A 4,852-nucleotide genomic window follows, 5' to 3' on the forward strand; every position below is an offset into this window, starting at 1 on the left:
GTGTCAACCATACACTTAGAATGTGAAGGCATGTAATTTCCAAATGGCTCCAATTTCCACCTTCAGCATGCCTACAGGACAAATAGCATCAAACTGGGTGATCTCAGCCATGTCTGGAAGAGCTAGCTCAGTTATGCTATGTACTGCATCTGAAGCCACTCCCTTTCAATCTGTTCCCCACTCCCTAGACTTTTTTTCTTTGACCCGTTGTAGATTAAAATCTATAAAATGAAATTTTTGTGCTCATTCCTGAAGTGCCGTGTGGCAATGGAAAATCTGAACCTTGTTGATGTTGCAATCTAGCAACATTATGACAAAAAATTTTTAACTGGCAGTATCATACAACTATAACAAGGAGCAGCTCTCCCATTCCCACCTGTAATGACCAGGATGCCTTCAGATAGGAGGCAAAGAAAAGAGTGACATCTTCATCTCCTACCCTTAAAACCAAAGCAAGCAGATTTTTTTAATTAATGCATTTATTTTTGTCAGCACCCATAAATATGGACCTCTTTCAAAATAATGTATGAGCACTGGATGTTGACCAAGGTTTTCTGGATAGTTACTGGATAAATATGTTTGTATAGTATAAAAAATGACTGTAAGAAAAATTAAGGAAGGAAATAATGGGGGTGGAGTAAAAGAAACCCTGCAAGAAATTTTTGAGAACTGGTAGAAGCCGCTACACCACCAAAGTGCCCTTGAGTAGTCCAGCCTAACCATTTCATCATCCCGAAAGGTTTGAACCAGCAATGCCAAAACTCTGGAGCAACAGGACTAAATCAGAGACCCTTTTGGCTGCATGAAGATCTTTTATTTTGAGCAGAGAGCAAGTTGTTGTTGAAGCCATGGCAGGAAAAACACACTGACACGGGGTCCCCCAGGATTACTGGTGCCAAACACAGAAGCTACTGCCAGCTCACAAAATGCTTTACTGACATGCCAATGATAAAAATTCTATATTGCCAACCACCCTTACCACACATCCCAAAACGTTCCATATGGCCAAAAGCACGACAATGGATTTTGCCATTCCTCGGGTTTGGGTGTGAATTGACAATGAGTCTAACATATAAATTACATCATCTTTTAACTTTTTGTGATATATAACATCAGACAGCTTTGTCTGGGACAATCCATCATGAACTAGTCTTGTTGACATTCTGGATTCTCTCTTCTGACCTTGTCCTTTCAGCACAGGCATAATTGTGCTTATGATAATTTTATTCCCAGTTAGGCAGTGATTTTGCACACCTTTGAGTTACAGAATAACTAAGAAGCCAGTTCTCTGTACGACTGCTGAAACAAGGCACCTTGAACCAATTTATGCTGAAGCGCAGTTCGGTGGTGTAGCAGTAAATAAAAGTGGATAAACTCACCTCTCCCAGTGTGCATAAGTAGGTTAACTCTTTACTCCTGTTTACTGCTGGCTATACCACAGGTGCACTCTCAGCTGGGGGCTCCCCACTGAGGAAACACCAACCATATGTCTGCACAGCAGAAAGGGGAGGGGGGAGATGTACGACCCAGTCTTCATGGTATGAAGAGTCTAGCAGGAAAAGGGAAGGGATCCAGGCTCATTTCTGCCACCCAGCTCTTGTGCAGAGACTCCCGTTTCAGCCACGGAGCTCTAGGCTCCATTATCACCACTAATTTTTCTGTGCTTGCATATCATCATGTGGGTTTAGGGATTTTTTTTTTTTTGGAAATGTAACACTTCAGCAATCATCTAGGGTGATGGGCAAATCTTTTTTGTTGAAGGATCGACTGTTCAGTGTCACTTTAGTGGGAATATACAATTATTATGGTACATGAATTATTTGAGCTGTTCCCTACGAAGACTGATTGCCTTTCATGGGCTGTGTGTGGGAGCAGCAGAGAAATCCCTGCTGCTCCAACTGGTGTCGGCACCCCCAGACAGTCAAGCATAGCTGTGGAAGTGCAACTGTCACATCACCTGTAGCAGTGCCTGAGTCACGGTCCCTGCCCACCCTGCACTTACAGCAAGGGAGTGATTAAGCTGGTTTCTAACCACTGGATTTACACAAATGTGAGAAAATAAGTTGGACTGAAAATATTTAAAATTAGACTTTGAGCCGTCACTCACCACAGCAGAGAGAAAGGGGCATCCCCCCACATCCACGTCTGCATTTTCAAGGGAGAAGCAGTTATGTCAGCTGTAGCCTCCTCTCAATATGAAACTTGTAGACCAATTATTAAATTTTTATAACAAATAGGTGATTGCACTCCCATTGTGATAACTTGGTAACCGGAGGAGTGCCAGTGTGTTTTAGCTGAAGACCACTACCACACAGTCACTTTTGCCCTCTTCAACACTTTTTTCCGCTCTGCCACTGAAGCTGACAGGAATCCTCCTATGTTCCTCCTATGGAGGAACACACATCAGCTTGACCAGAGACAGAAAGTAAGTTCCTACAGAATTGCTGGTTCTAAAGCTGGAAAGAGTGGCAAACAGTGGGAGCTCTGCAGGTTGCTACTTTTTTAGCTGATTGCCACAATATTCTTTTGTGTGGTTTCTGGATCTCCTTCTGTTAAATGTGGTTTTCAGCTCTTTCTGGTGGAGGTTCTTTTTACTGGAGTGTGGATGTGTTGCTGAAGATGCTGCTCAAATTTGCAGACGGCTTGTGTGCTACAAGCTAACTTTTACTGCAGTCAGCACCTCTGGTCCCCTTTCTATCCAACTTTATTTGTCAACAAATTTAAGATAAAAGGTATTTGTTATTTATTGGAAAGATTACCTCCCTGGGGAATAATTACTTACTTGTGTTTATCATTGGTCTGACTGCATGGCCTAGGCTTCAGACCTGAAGGAGAGGTGCTTCTGGAGATCAGGACCGAAGAACAAGACAATTTACCTTATCTCTTCCACAGCCTCCTCACCTACTCCATTTCTCGAAGCTGTTACTTAACATAACATTAAACATAAATGGTTATCAATCCAGTCCAGAAAGTGGGCAAGAAACATTAATAGACAAGAAATGGATGTTTTTGAGAAATGCTGAAGCTCATGGAGGAGCAGTAACACTGCAATAACAGAAACTGAGTTTCAATTGAGTTGAAAAAGCAATTATCTGGTACGATAGAATGAAGTGAGAACAAGGAAACATTTTATAATGTTATGATTCCTGCTCCTAACAGTTTTTCGAGGTGGGTAGGGGGTTGCTATGACTTTTGCATTTAACCATGAAGCTACCAAAGGCCACCTCAGCTCTGCTGCACAGTTGCTCTCCCAAAACAGCCTCTGGGTAGTAACGTTTGCCTTAGTCTGGCTTCCTCGGACCTTTCTTCAGGAGCTTTCTGGGAGGCTCAGCACGAAGGCAGACACAACGAAGAGCCATCGAGGCACAGCCAGTATCCCACCACCAGGCCGGGGATGCTGCCGGGAGTACAGAGCCGACAGGGTCGCCTTCCCCCGGCATCCTCCGCCCCACGGGTGAGCACCCGCGCATCCTCCTCCCCCCCCCCGCCACACGCTCCCGCCTCTCCTTTTTCTCTTTCTTTTTCTCTCTCTCTCTCTTTTTTTTTTTTTCCAATTTATTTTTCCCCTGCAGAAGTCGAGGTTAAAGCCCTGAAACCCGAAGCCCTGAAACCGAGCTGCTTGGCCCCGCCGGTTGGGCGCGGCCCCGCCACACCCGCCCGTGTCCGCTCCGCGGCCCGGGCGCCGTCGGCAGGGGCGGGAGGCGGAGGAGCGGGGAGGGGACGGGGCCGCGGGCGAGCGCTGCTGCCTGCGGTGACCGTGACCCGTGGGTTACGCGTGGGTGACCGCGGGGCTGGAGGGGTGAGGGAGCAGGGGAGAGGGGGTTTCTCATGGGCAGGAAAAGGCAGGATCCCGCGTGCCTGCGTGGGGGAGGGAGGGAGAACCGCGGAGGTTTTATTCTTGAGAGAAGCAATTAAACTGAAATTAGTTGCACTCTTGAGGCGGGAAGATAGCCCCGTCTCTCTGTCCTTTCTCCTCGGGGCGGCCGACGGGGGCAGCCCCTGGCGCAGCGCGGGTGCCCGGGCCGCTCCTCAGAGCATCCCCGGGCGGCGGGCCAGGCGCTCCCGCGGCTCCCTCCGCACCCGCGGCGCTCCCCCGCCCCGCCCGGCCTCGCCTCGCCTCGCCACCACATCCGGGGCGGGTGGGTGAGGGAAATCAAGTTCCAGAAAGGCTGACCCAGAGCTGCTCCCCGGCCCGATCCCAGCCCGCGCTGAACCGCCGGCATTCGGGAGGAGCGGGACGGGGCCGGGAGCTCTCTGTGAGGCCGCCGGCTGCCGGCGACCGAACAAGTCCGGTCTCCCAGCCTGCATTTTAATCCTGAAATCTGGAAATGGAAATTGTTTGATGTATGAGGAGACGTTATCTAATTAGGGCGTAAGAAATTTAATCTTTCCAGCAGGCAGGTCATATAATTAATGTTAATTTAACGCTCAAATTCTCAGTCATTAATTTTTATTCTCTTAAATGTAGTTTGGCAGGGCCCCCTGATCCATGGCAATGGATTTTACTGAATGTAAGAGCACACTTGGTCTTCGGAGTGAATTACTGCATCCCTTCCTCTCCCAATAACAAGATCACATCATGTATGCATTATTAAGCCATGTAATTGAATGGTCCATAGTTTGCATATCAGACTATTAAAGTAATGTGTTTTGCTTTTCTTCCAACACGTAATGTTAAAGCCTTTGCGAATATTTGGTGATTCTGATAATTATCACCAAATTACTACAAATGTTCTCTTCATTAATGTGATTTCTCTCAAGCATTTTTTAAAAAAATGTCAATAATGCATTAAGTGGTAGCTTATAAAGTGTTTTTTTTAATAAAACTTGTCAACTACAATTCGAAAATAAG

At 46.7% G+C, this 4,852-nt stretch overlaps 1 long non-coding RNA gene across 1 annotated transcript; it reads left to right on the forward strand.

Annotated features, from left to right (window-relative positions):
• The first annotated feature begins 3,348 nt into the window (after positions 1 to 3,348).
• Positions 3,349 to 4,852, forward strand: LOC119699951. Its single transcript, XR_005256605.1, has 2 exons — positions 3,349 to 3,454; positions 4,469 to 4,852. It is a non-coding gene; the product is annotated as an uncharacterized LOC119699951 (long non-coding RNA).

This window comes from Motacilla alba, chromosome 3 (assembly GCF_015832195.1).
Source record: "Motacilla alba alba isolate MOTALB_02 chromosome 3, Motacilla_alba_V1.0_pri, whole genome shotgun sequence".
Lineage (NCBI taxonomy): Eukaryota > Metazoa > Chordata > Aves > Passeriformes > Motacillidae > Motacilla > Motacilla alba.